We start from the raw sequence: 22,356 nt of genomic DNA on the forward strand, positions 1-22,356 counted from the left end.
AGTAGCACTTACAGCAATTTGCGGGAAATAATTGGCTGCCATACAAGTGATTGGACAGGAATAAATAACTGATCCAGTAATGATAGGTTAGTGTGTTCATGTCAGGATAGCAGTATTTTGGATATGACTGATTAATATTATAATTGAAATGACAGCTCTCTGAAATAGCAGCAGCAATGTCTTTCTATTTCGGAAGCACAGTACGGTATATCAGATGAGATGCAGGGTCAGATCTGTACTATACAACAACCACTGTGACCCCCCCATGATTTCTAGAATGGGCACTCGACTCTCCCATCAGAACGTAGCAAACAGATGTGAATGTGCATCGCCGCTTAGTCCCCTATAGGAGCTGGTCAGCCATCCCTGGTTGCTCTCGTAGAAAATCAATAGCGCAGTGAAGTGCATGCACATCCTGTTGCTTCAATCTGATGGGAGATTCATATCTCTATTCTTGAGATTGCAGAGGGTTCTAGTGGTTGGACTCTCTGCGATAAGATAGTTATCTGAGGATGGAGATAACTTGTATTTAATGAAGAACCCTTTAAATATTACTCAAAACTTCAGGTTTAGTCAGACTTGCTATTGAACTAAGGTCAAAAATATGTGTTTGACAGAACTTAAAGTATACCTCTTTGTCCAAGAGATGATTCATAGACAAAGCTGCATTACACCGTCCCCTCCCCTCTATATGCCCCAGAAAGTTATATTTTCTTCATATGTCTTAAAGGGGTACTCCGGTGGAAAACTATTTTTTTTTTTTTTTCAAATCAACTGGTGCCAGAAAGTTAAACAGATTTGTGATTTGATAAAAATGGGGGACTTTAACTATCCTGATATAAAGTGGGAGACTGAGACATGTGAATCTCATAAAGGAATCAGGTTTCTGACTATAGCTAAAGACAATTATCTGTCCCAAATGGTGCAGGGCCCAACCAGAGGGGGTGCCCTACTGTACTTAATTTTAACCAACAAACCTGATATAGTAACTAATGTGCAAGTAGAAGGACACCTAGGGAATAGTGATCATAATTTAATACATTATAACTTGTTCTGCAATAAGGGAACCTCTCAAGGGGCCACAAAAACAATGAACTTTAGGAAGGCAAAGTTTGATCAACTCAGAGAAGCTCCTAACAATATAAATGGGATACTGTCCTCAAAAACAAGAATACTGACACTAAATGGGAGACTTTTAAGAATATTATAAATTCTCACTGTAAGAGGTATATACCTTATGGGAATAAAGGGGTCAGGAATAAAAGAAAACCAATGTGGATGAATAAAAATGTTAAGGGGGCAATAAAAGACAAAAATAAAGCATTTTAAGTACTAAAACAGGACAGCAGTGAAGAAGCATTAAAAAAAACTATAGAGAAAAATGTTAAATATGTAAAAAAAAACAGATAAAAGCTGCAAAAAGAGACTAAAACTAACCCCAAAATGTTCTTTAACTATACAAATAGCAAAAAGGGGAGAAATGTAAGTGTTGGCCCTTTAAAAAATGATGAGGGAGAAATTATAAACGGGGATCAAGAAAAAGCAAATAAATTAAACAAATTCTTCTCCACTGTATTCACCGAGGAAAATGGAATGCCAGGTGAAATACAGCAAGATAAGGTAAACTTCCCAGTACAGATCACCTGTCTAACCCAGGAAGAAGTACAGTGCCGCCTACAAAAAAATCAAAATAGACAAATCCAGATGGCATTCACCCCCGTGTTCTAAAGGAATTAAGTAATGTAATAGACAGAACCCAATTTTTAATATTTAAGCACTCTATAGTGACAGGGACGGTTTCCCAAGACTAGCGCACAGCAAATGTGGTGCCAATATTAAAAAAGGGGCCAAAAGGTGACCCCGGGAATTATAGGCCTGTTAGTTTAACCTCCATTGTATGTAAATTGTTTGAGGATTTTGTAAGAGATGCTATTTTGGAATATCTTGATAAAAATAGATGTATGACTCCCATATTAGCATGGTTTTATGAGGGATCGGTCCTGTCAAACTAACCTGATGTCAGGGATCGACCGGGGAGAGAGGGAAAGTGAGCCCTAAACTGACCCTAAAATATCTCTCCCTGCCTACTTGCCCATCCATCCTAAACGATGGATCGACAACTGGGCGCCGGTCCCTTCCTACACTAAAGTGCAGTGGCGTAAAAACACATTTGGCCCCTTTTTTCACAGGCCAGAAACAGAAAACTACTAGACAACCAGATATACCAAACAGGATACAAATACTAACAGGGCAGAATATAAACAGGCAAACTGCTAAGGAAACATTAGACACTGTTCACACTGGGACACAGAACTTCATATAAACTGATACAAGAGAAAACACAGTGTGAGCAGACACATAGCAAAAAAGATATACAAATCCTAAAACCAATCCACTATAAGCATGCAACCTAACCATGGCTAAAATCTGAAAATACGAAGTGCATGCTAAAGCAAAATAGTAGATTAAAAGCCCAAACAAATAGTGTTTCACCAAGAGCTCCATGTAGCATGTCCAGCATCTTAGCAAGTCAGAATATAATGAAGTCAATCACCAGCTCTGAGGCTAGGCTGAGCTGATAAATAGATACACCCTATGAGCTATTGGCTGAAAAAGCCAGAGGCATTAACTATTCCCTAGTCGGGGAACATAAAACTGTTCACACACAAGCAATCCAATAGCTGTGTGTGAACACAGACCACGGAAGACATGACACCTGATCAGCTTTTATGAGGAGGTGAGCTCCAGACTGGACCAGGGGCAATCGATGGATGTTGTATATATTTTTTCCAAAGCATTTGATACGGTGCCACATAAAAGGTTGGTGCATAAAATTAGAAAAATTGGGCTGGAGGAGAATGTGTGCAAGTGGGTAAGAAACTGGCTCAATGGTAGGAAACAAAGGGTGGCTAATAATGGTACTTAGTCTGATTGGGTGACTGTTACTAGTGGGGTACCATAGGGGTCAGTCTTGGGTCCTATTCTATTCAATATATTCATTAATGATCTTGTAGAGGGGTTGAATAGTAAAGTAGCAATCTTTGCAGATGATACTAAACTCTGTAATATGGTTAAAACAATAGAGGACAGTGCACTGTTACAAATGGATCTGGATAGGTTGGAGGTTTGGGCTGGGAAGTGGCAGATGATGTTGCACACTGATAAATGTAAGGTAGTGCACATGGGGAGGAAAAATCTGGGCTGGAATTATGTATTAAATGGGAGAACACTTGGGATGACTGACATGGAAAAGGACTTGGGAGTTTTAGTTAACAGTAAATTTAGCTGTAGTGACCAGTGTCAGGCAGCTGCTGCCAAGGCAAATAAAATCACGGGGTGCATCAATGCCCACGACAAGGAAATATTTTTAACCGCTATACAAATCACTAGTCAGACTACACATGGAATACTGTGTACAGTACTGGGCACCAGTGTACAAGAAAGATATAGTGGAGCTGGAGAGGGTTCAAAGACGGGAAACCAGGGTAATATGGAGAATGGAAGGACTACAGTACCCAGTGAGATTATCAGAATTGGGGTTATTTAATTTAGAAAAAAGAAGGCTTAGGGGAGACCTCATAACTATGCATAAATATATCAGGGGACAATAGAGAGATCTCTCCCATGATCTATTTATACCCAGGACTGTATCTATTACAAGGGGGCATCCTCTACGTCTAGAGGAAAGAAGGTTTCTACACCAGCACAGATGGGGCTTCTTTACTGTAAGAGCAGTGAGACTATGCCACTCCCTGCCAGAGGAGGTGGTCATGGTGAACTCTGTAATAGAGTTCAAAAGGGGTCTGGATGCATTTTTGGAGAGTAATAACATCGCTGGTTGTGGATTCTAGATTTATAGAGACAGAAGTTTGATCCAGGAATTTATTCTGACTACCATATTTGGAGTCAGGAAGGAATTTTTACCTCTAAGATGAGGGTTTTTTGCCTTCCTCCGGATCAACTCAGTAGGGACTCATTAGGGTTATAGGTTGAACTTGATGGACTCTGGTCTTTTTTAACCTCATGAACTATGCTACTAATTTACTTCTATTAAACATCTTAATCCTTCCAGTACTTATCAGCTGCTGTATGTTCCAGAGGAAGTTGAGTTGTTCTTTTCTGTCTGACCACAGTACTCTCTGCTGACACCTCTGTCCATGTCAGGAACTGTCCAGAGTAGGAGCAAATCTCCATAGCAAACCTCTCCTGTTCCAGATAGTTACTGACATCACAGAAGTGTCAGCAGAGAACACTCTGGTCAGATTGAAAGGAACAACACAATTTACTGTGGAGCATACAGCAGCTGAAAAGTACTGGAAGGCTTAAGATTTTTAAATAGAAGTAATTTACAAATCTGTATGTATAACTTTCTGGCACCAGAAAATTGTTTTCCTCCTGAGTACCCCTTTAAGGAAACATTTTACTTACTTTTGCTTCTACAGCCTCTGCAGTGTGAACTTTATTCTCTATCTACACTTGTACATCTTCTCTTCGTCTCCAACCCCCCCCCCCCCCCCCCCCCCTGTCCATTACCTGAGCTGGTGTGTAAACCCCTTTCCTTGCTGCTATCTCTAACACGGAGCAAAAAGTCTGTCTGACGGATTTATCTTATCTTTCTGCCATATTTTGGCATATGTTCGGTCATGTACGGTCATCTGCAGCTTCGTGTTTTAAAGATTCACACTTTTGTACTCCAGAAATAGAATTTCATGAGAGGTTTGTTATTTATAGAATTTCCACACCAAAACCTATAAATTCTAATAAAAACTGTTTATTTGGGTATGTCCCCTATTCTCTATCTGTCTGTGTCTGCATACGTCTGCAGAACATGATTTATTTATTTTTTAATATTAGGGGTGAATTAAGGATGGAGCAAAATTGGAAGGTCAGTGAACTGGTCCCTTAGAGTATTCCTGTATGGCTTATCTATTTCTCCCATTCCTATTTTGTCTTGTGAGGACAGAATAGCCAATTGTAAAGAATAGAAGCTTCCGAATAGCACAGTGCCATCCTTCATTAAACTTCCTTTATGCTCCTCTTTTAAAGAAGCTGTCAAGTTCTATTCTGTGTGTGACAGGAAAGGCCAAATCTGCAGTACAGGAAGCCGGGCGCACACACTCACGCACACAGAAAGAAACTTTTTGTGTGACTGTTGTACCAAGCCGGCATAGAAGAATTTTAGAATCATGTAATTTACTCTGGAGGCATTTACTGTACATAGCCAATAGTGATGGTAATTTCTCTTATTGTTGGAGTGAAAAGATAACCATCAGTCAGTTGTCAATTGGTCAATTGCTGAAGTGATGAAAAGACTGGTAGGAACAATCACGTCTGGGGCTATCTGGACTATTTAGTGCTCTTAGGAAAATATGGGTTCTGGATTCTATGGAATATCAGGAAAAAGCACTGATCTGCAAATAAACCTGCAAATATTATACAGTGGATGTGTGAGAAAGTAGTCGCTTGCCCCATTCCTTACTGTGCATTGACTGTTACTACTTAGTCTCTAAACCTCTATCATTTCTTATTAGTATTCTTATAGTTTTAGCATACATAGCAGTATTGTGTGGTTGGTGTGTCATGTTATGTTAGAATTTACTACATGTCACATTGAAAGATGTCAGCCTTTGTTTTTATTAAGTTGTTAAAGAATTAAATCATTCTTATATGTTTTATATTATGTCCTTAAAAATGACAACACAGGTATTATTATTCCTTTGGATTATTGCCCTTTTTACACTCAATTTTAATATTCAGGATCCTCAATCCAGCAGCTTATTGCTATTAAAAAGAGTGTTACATCGCCCTCTCCTTCAGACTGTATGGAGATACACTCAACCCAGGCTATTATACTCTCTTTACAATTTCCCTTAACAGTTTTATTTTAATTAATCCCTTGTTCTTTTTTTTTTTTTTTTTTTTTTTTAAGTGTTGCGATGTTATTGATTTTAGGTTTCTGCTCTTTTGGCTGTGGTAGGTAATAAAAAGGATTACAGGCCTCCAGAAGGACGAGATATCATCAGCCTGTAATCCAGCCCGCGGTTTCCTAGATACCGTATTGTCTATTCTGTTCCGCTATGTGAAAAATGTTGAATATCAACAATGGGTTTCAGTGCTGTATTGTTGAGTTTTGTATGAACTAATCTTCCTTCACTAAAAAAAAAAAAAAAAAAAAAAAAAACTACAGCTTTGGACAAAGTCTATAGCCAGTGCATTTGTAACTCCCCATGCACAGGGTCTGACTGTGCAGGCAGAAGACATTTTGCTCATTTGCTCTGCTCTTTCCTTTAGCTACTCTCTGCTCTCAGGTGTCTGTACTTCTCGATTTTCCCACCTGTATGGGCATTTTTTTTCTGGAAAAGTCCTGGGACATAACAGCTCTTGTAGGCCCTGCTGAAAAGAGACTTGTCCAATGACTGGAAGGTAAGACTTTTCCGAACACCTCTGGTGTGTCACTGGTTAACAGTAGGAGACTGTTCATGTAACTCTTTGATATTTCCCTGGGGCTGGCACAACTTAAGCACAATGTATTTTCACGGTGAATTGCGAATGCATTATGTCGCCGTACCTAATTAAACTATATTGTATGCCTATGTTATGCTTGTAGTCAGAAAGTTACAGAAGTAGTTACTTTTGAAGGTCAAGGTCGTGTTTCATGTTTTATTCATGATGACAGCTCTTTCTGACCATGCCTACATAAGTCAAAATAATAGTTGCTGCTGCTGTTATATACATATGATATAAATATAATTCATGTTTATATAACCTTATATCGAAAGCAGGGTAATTAACTGCTCAGACTTTTAATCAACAGTTTTACTTCTTTGTGTCATATAAGATTAACCGTTTCCTGGCTTAGGGATGATGAACAGGGTTTGTCTGGCGCACACATTCATACAATGATAAACTTCTCATGAAGAATGCTATCCGTGCTGAGACTCAGGTGTAGCTGTGGGTAGGCTACCTCTCCATACTTGCAAAACCAAACTTCCATAAATGATTGTCTCCAAGATAATCGTTCTGTAATGGATGCAGACAATTGAATTAGTGCCCTGCTGAAGGTTGGCTATTCTTACCTCGGCACTTTAATCTCACTCACTCTTAAAACCCATGAATTGGAAGGAAGTGCAGATAAGAGTTGCTTAAATCTGCATTTAGTGCCAGGCAATGATGGCCCCCTATGAAACCACTTCAGATCCTGTGCTTGCGGTGGTGAGCCTGAATTTTCCCCTTCCTTGCGCATTATTGTCAGTCAATTATGAAATGGAACTGAACCAGAAAATCTGGTACAGTCTGGTAATTAGTACAAAGGGTTTCCAGTCTAGTGTAAAGGCAGAGATGCAAGAGCCCCAGCAGCTACAGATACTGTTTGATCGGCCTGGACACTACTCTTCATTCTGCTTGATTACCTCTTAAAATACTGGCTCCATCCCTACAGGTCTATGTTAGATGCAGTGGTACTTGCGGGCCTACTTTCTCTTTATTGCCTCACATATCTGTAAGGTGCACCTTCTCTTCTTACAATCAACCCTTTTAATACATAAGCATTGATGGCTTACACAACTAAAAGAAAATTTACCATCATGTCCCAAATTTAGAAATTCTGTTTTCTTATAAGATGAGTATTTCTGTATATATATATATATATATATATATATATATATATATATATATATGTGTGTGTATATATATTGTTACAATTTCCATATCAGTCACTGAGGTTTGTGGGATGAATACTCCCTTTTCTTGCTGTGGGATACTCCCTTTTCTTGCATGTCATTTTAAGTATTCTGAATATCATTAAGGGTGTAACTTTGCAATATTTTATACCTGCTCTCTATTATCTGGTTGGTATAGTTCTGTGTTTATTGTTACAGCAAAATAAAACTTTTTATTGGATTGCTGTTTCTGTTTCCAAAGTTCAGATGAGTTACTTTTAGAAGGGCCAATATTCAGTAGATTCAGCACCACTACATCATTTCCCCCTGGTAGTACTGTCATTGTAATAAACTACTTTACACATCCGTATTGTTTAACCTAGAGAACATACAACACCGCTATGCAGAATTGTAATTTACTTTACATGTTAATTTGAGTTTTAATTAATGTGTCATGTTCAAAATGAAACATATTCCTCGGTAATATACATATTTATGTATGATATTTTCCCTGACATTTTGCAGTGTTTCATCCATTTTAGACTCCTGCTGCTCCCACGTGATAGTGATGAGGCTATGTCAGGTCTCTGTTAAATATCCAGTTATTTAAATGTACTTTGCATGTATTAAATTCAAGATTTTGTTCTCCATCTCTTTTATATGGGACAAGCTGTTCAACAATAAAGCTACAATGTCGTAGACTCCAAAAAAGTAAGTGTTTGTTTGCTAACACTAACTCCATAGTGTTGATTTATTTTCTTTTTTTTCCCCCTTTTCCACTTGACCCTTTATTTGCTTCCATTGTCGAGCATCCAGAATATGGTTCCCTGGGTAAAAATCCTTGAAGGTCTAAAACAAAGCAAACAAAACAAACAAAAAGTACACAGCTAAGCAATTAATGCCATTGCATGAATATGTAAGGATGCATTTTACATTAGTCATCCAAACATACTCATATCCAGCTAACTGCAAAACATAGATGACTTGTATTGTTTGCTTATGAAGACGTCATGTCATGTCTTATTATGTTGTTACTAGTTGGAGACTAAGAATCTCTAATATGCACTCTGAAAGACTCCCACTGTTCTGACTTGGACATGATGATGTCTTTGGGTAACATGAAGCCATTCCATCAGTTTGTCAAAACAGAAGTTACAGTCTACTTAGGCTTGTCAACCGGAGTCTGAAGAGAGGTCACACGATGTCATTTTTGGGCTGGAGTCATCTATTGTCAAGCTGGAAAGTTTGTCAGTGTAGCACATGTAATAGACTTGGGAGGATGGTGGGAGGAACAAAAACTTTGCTCACCCCAGATGAAAATTATCATCCAGTATTTTTGTAATCCTAACATATTCTGCAACACTACACACAGAACATGTTCACACAGGCAACAATTTCCCTGTCTCACTCTTTTAAATCATCCCTAGTGCATTTTAAGTCTAGGTAACAAAAAATAACAAAAAAAACATGCACTAAATACAAAACTTTTCCAAATGTAACACCATAGTAATATCCACAATATGATGTGTTCATATCTACATATTTATGAGGTCTTGTACGCTCAGTAATGCTGGTTGTTGATATAAATGCCTGTAAACCAGGTTTACTAATCCCCCAAAATGTCAATCTCCAGCTAGTATAAAAAAAAAGTCAAAGAATCATTTCTACAGCTGATTCCATACTTAAGATACCCCTGCAAAGTAAGGATTAAATGCTCCTTTTGCTAAGCCAGATAAGCCTGTATGGTTTTTGCAAAGTGTAGAATTTAATTAGCTATATAAATGCCAGAATGACAAATAAGGTGCTATTGTCTTGATATCTCTCCAGGAATTGGTCTTTTTAAAGTAAATTTGCTGTATTAATCACCGAAAAATATTTTTGATCGCTGAATTAATAGCTTCAGGCTGCACCAGGTACTCATTGGCATAGGTGATTGCCTCTTAATTACTGTATGGACGCTTTCTATTCACTCTTATTAATTCATGTTTTCTGGCAAAATCCCAAAAGGCAGCCTTCCCCTATATCTCCTAATTACTTCTGTAATTGAATTTGCCCACTTTTTCAGGCCTATTTTTCTAACCTGACTGTATGTATTCATTCTTTATTGTATCTGTCTTGTGTCGGTTTTCAGCAAGCAGAAAGTACATTGATTCTTTCCCCGTTTCTCATTAATTTTCAAGAGCTTTGCTACATGTCTGTTTTTCTCAGCCTGTCAGTCCTATTGCTTAGTCCAAAGAAGATGCTTATTATTTAAGGTTAGGTAAAATAGACTGAAGTTAATTAATTCATTAGTAACTCCGAGCCAATTACTCCAGGCTCCCTTTACTTCTGCACTTGTTAACAAGACGCAAATGAGGAAAGGCCAATGACAAATGGACATCCTTCAGAAGGTGACCAAGCCCCGCACAGATAATGCACCTGTGAATTTATCTTGTGTGCATCTAATATGCCAGCTTTTGTTCTACTCTGTTTCAATTACCGTTTGGAACACAATTGGACATGATTAGATGTGGTATAAATTAATTTCCACACAATATGTACTTGGCCGCTTATCTCCAATAGAGAATGGCCACTCATTTATACATGTAAAGGAAGACTTTTAATTATCATTTAACTATATACATACATGTAGCTTTATATTTAATTACAGAAAAACATATAATAACACACTCATATGTATGTGTGATAGTATTCATGTAAGTCAACAATATAATATGTATGCCTAGAATTTCAACATGATCTTAATCAAGAATGCTTAAAAAGTAACAACTAGTTATATTATCATAGAGAACTTAGGTCAGGATTAGTATTGTCTTTTATTATTCATATTGGTTGAATGCTGGATCGGCTAAATCGGCACAGATGCGCAAAATTACAAACAGTTGCAACTTGTCTAAGGGAGGAGGACTGTAAGATCAATGTATCCTGTAGTAAAAGTATATCATGTGTGTATATCCTTTTAAAAATTACTGCTATGGCAATAATGCAGTGGGCACATATATGTATAAAAATACAGCAACATGCTATGGTTTCAAGTGCCCATCGGAAGTGTATATTGGATCGAAAATGGACACTATCCATAATGGAAGTATACGGCTTACAATACAGTGATCAATAAAGTTTCTAAATAACTCACTGCATGAGGCTCACTGCAGAGTGATATAATATATATATATATATATATGTAGTCTTTGCTGCATTTCCCCACATACCCTGATAGATACATAAGCCCCTTGTTAGGGACAATTTTTCTCACAATCTGATAGGTTATGACTTCATGGTCCAAATGGGACAAAACTGTCCCGTGGATCAGTAAGGCTATCTGGCATCTTTACCTCTATGGTGTGTGAATGTGAAACAATCCCTACTGTTGCTTTTCTCTCTTTTTGCTACCATGGGAACAAATTTACTTGTAAAAAATCTTCTCCATTATAATAAAATACTTTCACATGTAAATGCAGAGCTGAGACTAATGTTCTGATAATGAATTATAGAAATACCTACCTGATCATGCTTGGTAACATATTTTCTTTCAGTACTACTTTTTCTTTTTCTACTTTTTTTATTTTTATTCAAGTATAATAGTCCCATCATCTTTCTTGTATATATATATATATATATAACAAATTATAGCATGTCTCAACAGATAGGATTAGTGTTTTACACTGTTGCGTCCTCTTGCACGGCATTGGGGTCCTGGGCTCGACAGGATAGGGGGAACATTTATGGGAAGCTTTTTTATGTTATATTTGGGTTTTGATGGGTTTTCCAGGTATTTTAGTTTCTTCCGCACCCTAAAACATCCTGGTAATTAGGTTTTAAGTGCTATGCATGTGTCTAATAGGGAAAAAGGGATTAATGTGAGAAATGTGAAATATGCTGACAATAATATTTTATTGAAAATATTCTAATTCTCCTGGAAATGAATAACTAATTCTCCTGGAAATGAATAAATAAGAGGCTGTTAAGGTTCCGTCACAGATTCTGACAAAAACGCAGGGCATAATAGCACAGCATGCAGCTTCCTATTTTCCAGTAACTTCTTTAAACAATGAAAGAATACCCACCAACCCCATAAAATTCAGTGGGGTCCATTGGGCACCCATGGTGTATGGCATGTAAGGGATATGGCACTGCTGTTACTTTCATTGGTCTACCCCTAAGATGGAGCAGAACAATGGAAATTACAATGCTAATGTGAACTGGGTCCAAACTGCATTTACTCTTTCCATTTATACAGTGTCATTATCAGAACCATTCCCATCCATACGTAACCCAGAGCCATAGAGAATTAAAGATTCTTTATCATTGTTTTATGTACAGGTAGACACTACTGTATACAACATAACCTAACCAATAAAGAGACTAAAGTTTGGTAAACGCTTTACACAGATGTCAAGGAAATTTTTTGTTCTGCTGTATTTTCAATGATCATGCTGTTAAAGGGAATGTTTCCAATAAAATATATATGGGAATTGCTATGTAAGCTATTTTATAGTTTATTCTTTGTGGTTAAAAAAAGGTGAACCCAGTCTTTAAAACCAGCTTTGGGAACCATGCCCTGTCTAGTGTAATACCAGATCCTATTCTCTGCACAATAGACACCATCAATCTCCTGCCTCTGTTGTATTCACCCAGAGTAAAAGCACTCATTTAGCAACCACACATTTGGTACATTTAAATGGAAGATGAAGCATTAAATGGCAGTACTTAGTTTCATGTTATATTAAATACTAAGGATACATTTATATTTTAAGCATGAGCTGCCATGCAAATCATTTTAGGATGAGTGAATTTAATATAAGATTATCAGCTGAAATATAGATGTCACATACCATTTATTAAGGTAAACTGCCTATAATATTACAAATTAATAACCCTTGAAGTATTTTATCAGGCAGGTAGAACTAAGAAGAGAAAAAAACATCATACTGTGCTAAATAGGGAGACAAGTGACTAAAACTCATCTCTCATACAGCTATACTTTTAGTGGCATCTACTATCAGTCTATTTGGACAGTCTGGCTTGTCGTGATTTATCTAGATGGTACTTTAGAAGAAAAAAATGACCAATGACCACTCATGTGATGAGATTATCTAACTATTAAGCTGGGTTCACAGTGCTTTTCCACTTTTTTTTTTTTTTAAATATGTTATATTAAAATTATTGAAAAAGCAGCTGTAGGTGCACATATTGTTAAAAAAAGGCCTCAAAGTGGTTATCCAGGAATAGAAAAACAGAGCAAATTTCTTAAAAAAATGGCTTCCCATCTGTCTCCAGGTTGGGTGTGGTTCTGCAGCTCAGTTCCATTGAAGTGAATGGAGCCAAGTTGTAATACCACACCCAACCTGGAGACAGAAAGAAATTAGCTCTGTTTTTTTATTCCTGGATAACCACTTTAATTCGAACATTGAACATATGGCCATTTTCTTTTACAATGTGTGCACTGATAGCTGCTTTTCCATAGACATTAACAGAACACATTATTGTTTTTGATATCTAAAATATTTTTTTTGTTCTGTTTTTTTTAACCATTTCCCACTGTGTGAATCCAGCCTTTGAAAGCAGTATGTTATCTGGCACTAGGTTATTAGTAATCTGTTCAGAAATCAGGAATTCATATTTTTCATAGGTAAAGCTCCTGCTCCTAAAAATCTACTTAAGATCCCTCATGTATATTTTAGTAAGTACTTATAAAGGCATGATATATACAGATTTGAGAACCCCTGTTAATACTGACATGGAGTCACTTGTAGTAGACATTCAATGTGCCACTGTGGCAGTGAATTCCTCTCTAAAAGCAATATATTGCTCCAGATGTATACTTTATTAGCAGCACAATAATTAACACTTTTGGCATGAAGCACTAGTATCTCAGGTTCAGATTCGCCCAAGGGCAACATCTGCGTGAAGTTTGTATGTTCTCCCAATGTTTCTTCTAAGACATACAGTACTGAAAGGTTTGTGTCTGTTTCTATATACAGAATTATTATAATAAAACGTTTAGTCTTTGTTTCATCCAACCACAGATCTTAATTCCACAATGGCTTATTCAGGACATGTTTTAGGTAAAGGTGTTTTTTAACGATAGTCTAATTTAGTCAGTGATATGGGAATTGTGTTTTTCCTACCTGACCAGACATTTTTCTTGATCTTTATGGTCTTGACTCTTAAAGGGGTACTCCACTCCTAGACATCTTATCCCCTATCCAAAGGATAGGGGATAAGATGTCTGATCACGGGGGTCCCGCCATCCAGAAATCTGGTGCCCGGAGCAAACTTCACTCCGGGCCGGCCGTCACGCCCCTTCCCATAGACTTGCATTGAAGGGTCGTGGCCGTGATGTCATGATCGGGGCACAGCCGTGACGTCACGAACCTCCAGCACTCCGGCGCTGCACCCGACACTCTAAACGAACGCCGGGTGCAGCATGGAGATCGCGGGGGCAGAGTATCCCTTTAATTATGTCGTTGATAAGGTTGAAAAAGACAATGTAATGTCCATCTAATTCAACCTATATCCCTTCTGTGTTAATCCAAAGGAAGGCAAAAATCATTATGAGGTAGATGCCAATTAACCCCATATTAACACAATAATTAACCCCACAAAACACAATAATTTTACTCTTGAAACAAGTCACTGGAATATCCATAGGGATAAATAGTGCACATTTTGCTATTTTCAAAGAAAATTAGATATATAAGTTCTTGCAAATTCAATGGCTGATGCTGTTTCTTCTCAAAGTGTAATTGTCTAGTGAGAAAAGAAGGTAAGATATCCTAAGATTGCCATAGTCTCTCAGGTATTTGTCTGTTTAGATAGAGTTTCTACAATCTTGATACAGTTCCTACAATCTTGATGCCACATCTGGGCAGGGAAGGAGTGCACACTATTCTCGCCCACTACCCCTATCCCTGCCTACTTACGTATCTGCCCTAGGTAGCGGGTCTGTAACCACAGTGATGGTCCCTACTTACAAAAAGTGAGGTCAATCCAGTCAAAATAATAAACAATAATGCAGACAGAGGTCGGGACACAGAATGGAATCACTCAGACTAACAGAAAAATAACTAAACATACACACAATAAGTCGCTGTCCACAGTCCGAGTCGATACCGAGAGGTAACAGATAAGCCAATTCACGAAGCCAGGAGAAGAGTCAGAGAGCGGAGCCAAAGGGTCAAAAGGCCAGATATAACAGATACAATATAAATTCTAGCTAGGAGTACACAGAGCTCTTTAGCAGGCAAGGTGTGAGAGCAGACTGCCAGCTTATATAGGAGCCAGAACAGGTGCTATGATCAACGTAAGCTGACCATTCTCAGCAGACAGATGTAACCATAGAAACAAGACCAAACAAAAGCTTTCAGTGCAGATTAACCCTTCGGATCCTTACACTTGATATAAAATATGGAAATTATAAACTAATCTCAAAAGCAATTCTAACCTAGGCTGAGTTAAAACTGCGGAGGGAATTTGTTAATCACATATGCCAGTATTGTAGTTTCACAAAAAGTTACAAAATGTTGCTAAAAACTTTGCGACTTTTTATTATTTTATACCATACTCAGCAAGGAGGTGGGGCTTGCAGAAAGTGAGTATGGTATCCCACTCCTGCTGAATTTAATAAAACTTAAATAAGCTTTTGTTGAAACCTATGCCACTCTTGCTGGTGTAGGTTTCAGTTAGAAATACACAGGGCAGCCAAAGACGTGGCCCTAATACACCTGGCTAGACTAAATCCAGCAGGATTTTCTTAAAGGATCTCCCTGCTGCACCCAGCGTTCCTTTAGAGCATTGGGTGCAGTGCTGGAAGCTCGTGATGTCACAACCATGGCCCGCTCTTGACGTCATGAACACGCCCCCTCACTGCAAGTCTATAGGAGGGGGTGTGAAGGCAGTCATGCCCCCTCCCATAGACTTGCATTGAGGGAGTGTGGCCGTGACATCACAAGCCTCCGCCCCTCATCGCCAATCATTCGGCTCAGAGCAAAGTTTGGATAGGGGATAAGATGTCTAGGGGCGGAGTAGGCCTTCAAGACTGGCATGTAAAAACTCATTCTTAATGTTTTTTGCACCTTCCCATGACATCTATTGATAAGCACTGTGTTCCAATAACCCGTGGTGATTGTTTTCACTAGACGATCATTGCTGATATCATGGCTGATGTTAATCTGATTGTGGTCATGACCAGGTGTCAGGACCAGACACTATTTTAGTCCTCAGCCTAGAAATGAATGGCCTTCCAATGTCATACTCTGATCAATGTTATTAAGGATGTGTTCACATCATGTCAAAAAATGTCAGCATGTAAACACTCATTGTCCAATCAAACACAGTCATCATAACAATGGTATCACGGATGGGATCTTTGCAGAGTGCTACCACAAAAGCATAGAGAAAGTTACATTTGCAGGTCTACAATGGATGGTGTTATGTTTATGTAAGTACAATGCTATTCCCTCCATGTAAGCTGAAAGAACTATTAAAGTAATGGAAAAGTTAATGTCGCTATATGCATCTATTCAAAGAGGCTCCCCTCCAAATACTGTCCTGCGTTACTTACAACTCTTTCAGTCAGTTTTTGTCACTGATAAACTCTGACATTGCATTGTCCTCTTGTCACTGGACATTATGCCCTCAGTTCAGCAAATATTTTTTCCTCCTTCTGTCCAAGGCATCTTTCAGACATTCCCTTCTTCTATTGATTTGTTTTCTCCTTCCCCTTTCTCCTTCTATTGTTTTCTTATCATAGCTGCAGGTTATTACGTAGGAAGTATTGATGGGAATGGATGGTCTGGGTCGATGGAGAGCTAATGCATCCCTAATCCTACCATTGTTACAGAGTTATGCTTTACTGTGGTCCCTGATGGGGAAAAGGTGCAGAGCTGTTGATCTGAGTTTCATTTGTCACAAACCAATCCATCAATCAACCCCCAGCATGTCTGAATTGTGAATGACATGTGGGTCTTGGCTGAAAAAATTCGATAACGCTGTTTTGTCAGATTGCTCACTTTCCTTTTTCGATAAGAAAATACATTGGCCGGAAATAGATAAGCGGGGAGCTAGTAAAGATTTGGAGAGAGACGAAAACATATATAACAGTAGAGGTTATAGATTTCCACTATTAATACTATTTATGGTCAAATCACATTCATGCAATCCCAGTCATATAACCCACTTGTCATTTCAATTTCTTGTAATTGTAGAGGTTCAAAACCAATTACACACTGGAAAAGACTATTTTATAGAGCCGGGGAATGAATCCCAATATATTGATTTACCTGTGAGTATCCCTGAGGAACTATCAGCTTCACTTATGAACACGCCACTGTGTCTCTTTACATCTTTACACGACAACTCCTACAGATCTGTTCTCCGTAATGGAATTATCAATATATCACACAGCATACCATAATAGAGCCAAGATTTTTTTTTCATTTTCTTCTCAATAGTAGAGCTAATATTGATGGATGATTTTTTTTTCTTTTATTATTATTAAACATAAATTTCAAAATGTATACAAGACTGCAACATGCAAACCTTCCTTTCAACTTGGAAAAAACAGCTCTACTACAAATGTTTTTAATGCTGTTTATTTTTTATTAATTGGTCTGAATCATGACTTTTTTTTCTAAATAATGGTTTATTCATAAATTATATAGTTTGCAAATAGTAGATGGCAATTTTTATTTATTTGTTATTATGTATGCCCATTTAATGGATCGTTACTGTCAACTGTCAAAGGGTTAACCGTTCGGAACTATTTCTTGTCAGCCAGAAGTTGATCCACAGCACAAGGATGTTTATCATATAGCAGATTACATAGAGCAAGCTACCAGAAATTAAAAAAATAAAAAATCCCAACAAATTCTCAGACAAGAGCAAACATGCTTTTTTTTCCAGAAGGCAGCCCATAAAATAAATATATTCTCGGCTTTTGTTATGGTAAAACATATCTCCTTTTTTTTTTTAATAACTCCAATTACTTCCCACTGGAAATATTTCTATGTCTCGTTTTAATAGAGATTTCCGAAGTTATAATTACGTTTCAAAATTTGGTATCTCTGTGCTATTATTCCAGTCATTGAATTGCGCACTTTAATATGTTATGAAAAAAATACAGCCTTTTGGATATGTACAATTTTCTTTTCATTCCTTCTTTCAAGTTAGCAGCATGCAGAAAGATATGTTTAAACATTAAATCGCTCCATAGGTATGTTGACTGGGATTTCAGAAAAATTATTCTTCCTTGCCGCAGAATGAGGAAAAAAAATATATGTTGTTGTACTTCTTCGAGTAAACGGTTTGAGATGACCTGGAACAGTTATCAGCCGCGTAACAATAAATAACCAGAAGGCAGAATGTCGGATATAGTTAGCCCCAAGTATTTTTTTAAATAAGATCTTTTTTCCGCTGCTCAGTCACTTGCAAACTGCAAAAAATCAATGTTTGAGTGCTGTGGATTTGTTGGATAAATTACATGTGCTTGGCTGCTCTATTGTATCTGTCCCATATTTCCTACTAGATACTTTTAGATGGAATGATCCTATAGCACACATACTCAATATTGATTTTTATAGATTAAACAGAGCTTGAATTGAACTCCATGGGGCCAGTAGCATGAAGAACTTAAGATTTCCATTTCTTCACAGTGGGATCCCATTCCTGGTGGATGCTTATTAGGAAAGATTAGTGTCTTCAGAAGGAATGCTCTTACTTTATGACTGGACTGGCAAATGTAAAATACAATGTATGAATTCTTTTGTGTTACCTATTTTTTTAGGGTTTATTATAGTTGGATGGTTAAAATCAATAGCTCCATTCTTTTTTTGTCTACCACTGTGGAGACTATGTACAGTAATGAGCCCCTGCTGGATATAGGGTAAGTATATAGTTATAATCTTGTGGTCATGAATCTCTTTTGTACCTTAATATGCAGTATTTAAACAAGGCTATGCAGTTTTGTTTGTAGAATCATTTCAAGTGTTTCTTATTTTACATCAACTCAAGAGTTTCCTTGGACTTGTTGTTGTGATGTTATCATTCGTTGGGGTCATAAGATCAGTTACATTACAAATAACATTTCAATATAGATTTATGACAGAAATGCTTTCCTTTATTTATATAGTAGCACTATAAAAACATTGATCTGATAATTGACATCACTATTATTGTAATGCTTTCCAAATAGACTTCCTGGAAACTTTTACTATTCAAACCCAACGAATGAATTGAGACCCAGAATAATGTTTGTGGTGACACAATAGGTTATATCCATGCCCCATAGTCTAATACCATTATAATAACCACATTTTGGCTGTAAAATTAGAGAAAAACTGAATTCTGGAAGACATCATATTCTCTGCTTTCTCTAAGAATACAGGCTGCGTAAACAGTGTTTGCACCATTTACACAAGTCCATACATATTATGTTGGTTTTACCAATGAACACAAGGAATGTGTGCACTAACAGAGACTTGCTCCCATATAGCTCAATAACAACTTGTGGACCAAACTGTGCACCACACGATATAAATCTTTAGGTAAACACATTTTTATATCTTCAAATATGTTTTCTATCATACAAGGACAAAAGTACAAATAAACACCCAAGTGCTCGGCATGATCGTATTATGCAAAGCAATATTACAGCTGGGGGGGAAATTGGTGTCTGAGAATTTCCCCCATTTTAGCTTGTTTGATTGAACATTTTTTCATTAACCATCCTTATGTGAGGATTGGCTGTACAGCAGACAAGACGATGTGGACAAATATATAAGTTAATTCATCGGCAAATGGAACTGAGATAAACACACCTTAGAAGAACCTAGAACCTAAGGGACCTTTTTACTCAGTCAAGAAGCAATAGGAAGGGGGTCACTTATATATTGGCTAAAGTAAGAAGGGAATTATAGGCTCTGGTCATTTAGGTGCCTGAGAGCCAGCAGATACATACAACCAATGGCTATAGCAGCCATATGGAGAAGTGACTGAGAGCAAGGCACCAGGCAACACTGGAGGTGAGCAAGCAGGACATTTCTTTTTGGTGTCCAGGATTTCATTGATCTTGTTTTCTGCACTAGAAGTCTGTGAAAATGTGGCGAGTGTAGATGGTCCGAGGACAGAGACATTAAGAGTTCAGTACCCATAAGGAGGCCAAAATATGATGTTCTGTAACACACTAGACTGATCTGTGTTAAAAAAAAATATATATATATATATAAGGACCAAGGAATTGAAGGGAAAGTTCATAAGAGGTTATCTTAAGACAAGTGGGTTTGGAGGAAAGCCAAGAAGGGCAAAATATTTATGTAGCTTTTCTATTGTGGTTGTCAAAGCAAACTCTACTTACAGGCTGTATTACATGGCTCGAGCTGATCAGTAAATGAGCTCCAATCTCAAGGAGTCTATTACACTCTGTCACGATGCCGGCTGGCAGGTAGTGGATCCTCTGTGCCAGAGAGGGATTGGCGTGGACCGTGCTAGAGGATCGGTTCTAAGTCACTACTGGTTTTCACCAGAGCCCGCCGCAAAGCGGGATGGTCTTGCTGCGGCGGTAGTGACCAGGTCGTATCCCCTAGCAACGGCTCAACCTCTCTGGCTGCTGAAGATAGGCGCGGTACAAGGGAGTAGACAGAAGCAAGGTCGGACGTAGCAGAAGGTCGGGGCAGGCAGCAAGGATCGTAGTCAGGGGCAACGGCAGAAGGTCTGGAATCACAGGCAAGGAACACACAAGGAACGCTTTCACTGGCACTAGGGCAACAAGATCCGGCGAGGGAGTGAAGGGGAAGTGAGGTGATATAGGGAAGTGCACAGGTGTAAACACTAATTGGAACCACTGCACCAATCAGCGGTGCAGTGGCCCTTTAAATCGCAAAGACCCGGCGCGCGCGCGCCCTAGGGAGCGGGGCCGCGCGCGCCGGGACAGAACTGACGGGGAGCGAGTAAGGTACGGGAGCCGGGGTGCGCATCGCGAGCGGGCGCTACCCGCATCGCGAATCGCATCCCGGCCGGAGGTGGTAACGCAGCGCCCCGGGTCCGTGGAACCGACCGGGGCGCTGCAGTGAGGGAAGTGTAGCGAGCGCTCCGGGGAGGAGCGGGGACCCGGAGCGCTCGGCGTAACAGTACCCCCCCCCTTGGGTCTCCCCCTCTTCTTGGGGCCTGAGAACCTGAGGATCAGACTTTTGTCCAGGATATTGTCCTCAGGTTCCCAGGACCTCTCTTCTGGACCACAACCCTCCCAATCCACTAAAAAAAAAGTTCTTCCCCTGACCTTTTTAGAGGCCAAAATCTCTTTAACAGAGAAGATGTCCGAGGAGCCGGAAACAGGAGTGGGAGGAACAGATTTAGGAGAAAAACGGTTGAGGATGAGAGGTTTAAGAAGAGAGACGTGAAAGGCATTAGGGATACGAAGAGAAGGAGGAAGAAGAAGTTTGTAAGAGACAGGATTAATTTGACACAAAACTTTAAAAGGACCAAGATAGCGTGGTCCCAACTTATAGCTCGGGACACGGAAACGGACATATTTAGCGGAGAGCCATACCTTGTCTCCAGGGGAAAAAATGGGAGGAGCTCTTCTTTTCTTATCTGCGAATCTCTTCATGCGAGAAGAAGCCTGTAAGAGAGAATTTTGGGTCTCTTTCCATATGGTGGAAAGATCACGAGAAATTTCATCCACAGCGGGCAGACCAGAGGGCAAGGGGGTAGGGAGGGGGGGAAGAGGGTGACGGCCGTACACCACGAAAAACGGAGATTTGGAGGAAGATTCAGAGATTCTGAAATTATACGAGAATTCGGCCCAAGGTAGAAGATCTGCCCAGTCATCCTGGCGGGAGGAAACAAAATGTCGTAAATAGTCACCCAAGATCTGGTTAATTCTCTCTACTTGTCCATTGGATTGAGGATGGTATGCAGAAGAAAAATTTAATTTAATCTTGAGTTGTTTACAAAGAGCCCTCCAGAATTTAGACACAAATTGGACGCCTCTATCCGAGACGATCTGTGTAGGCAACCCGTGAAGACGAAAAATGTGTACAAAAAATTGTTTAGCCAACTGAGGCGCTGAAGGAAGACCAGGAAGAGGGATGAAATGTGCCATTTTGGAGAATCGATCAACGACCACCCAAATAACAGTGTTGCCATGGGATGGGGGTAAGTCAGTAATAAAATCCATACCAATCAGAGACCAAGGTTGTTCGGGGACAGGTAGAGGATGAAGAAAACCAGCGGGCTTCTGGCGAGGAGTCTTATCCCGGGCACAGATAGTGCAGGCTCGCACAAAGTCCACCACATCAGTCTCTAGAGTCGGCCACCAATAGAAGCGAGAGATGAGTTGCACAGATTTCTTGATGCCCGCATGACCTGCGAGATGGGAGGAGTGACCCCATTTGAGGATCCCAAGGCGTTGGCGTGGAGAAACAAAGGTCTTTCCTGGAGGAGTTTGCCTGATGGAGGCTGGAGAAGTGGAAATCAGGCAGTCAGGAGGAATGATGTGTTGAGGAGAGAGTTCAATTTCAGAGGCATCTGAGGAACGAGAGAGAGCATCGGCCCTAATGTTTTTATCAGCAGGCCGAAAGTGAATTTCAAAATTAAATCGGGCAAAGAACAGAGACCACCTGGCCTGACGAGGATTCAGCCGTTGGGCAGACTGGAGGTAGGAGAGGTTCTTGTGATCGGTGTAAATAATAACTGGAAA

The 22,356-nt window shown here is 39.1% G+C and overlaps 1 long non-coding RNA gene across 2 annotated transcripts in view; it reads left to right on the plus strand.

Moving 5' to 3' along the window:
* The first annotated feature begins 6,231 nt into the window (after positions 1 to 6,231).
* The window catches only part of LOC130361792 (uncharacterized), a 111,497-nt gene continuing 95,372 nt past the window's right edge, over positions 6,232 to 22,356 (plus strand). The window contains exons 1-2 of one of the 2 annotated variants that reach the window (XR_008891154.1): positions 6,232 to 6,423; positions 8,329 to 8,369. This is a non-coding gene — a long non-coding RNA (uncharacterized LOC130361792). The remainder of the gene's footprint in view (positions 6,424 to 8,328; positions 8,370 to 22,356) is intronic. The other variant, XR_008891155.1, reaches the window with a different exon arrangement.

Source organism: Hyla sarda, chromosome 3 (genome assembly GCF_029499605.1).
Source record: "Hyla sarda isolate aHylSar1 chromosome 3, aHylSar1.hap1, whole genome shotgun sequence".
NCBI lineage: Eukaryota > Metazoa > Chordata > Amphibia > Anura > Hylidae > Hyla > Hyla sarda.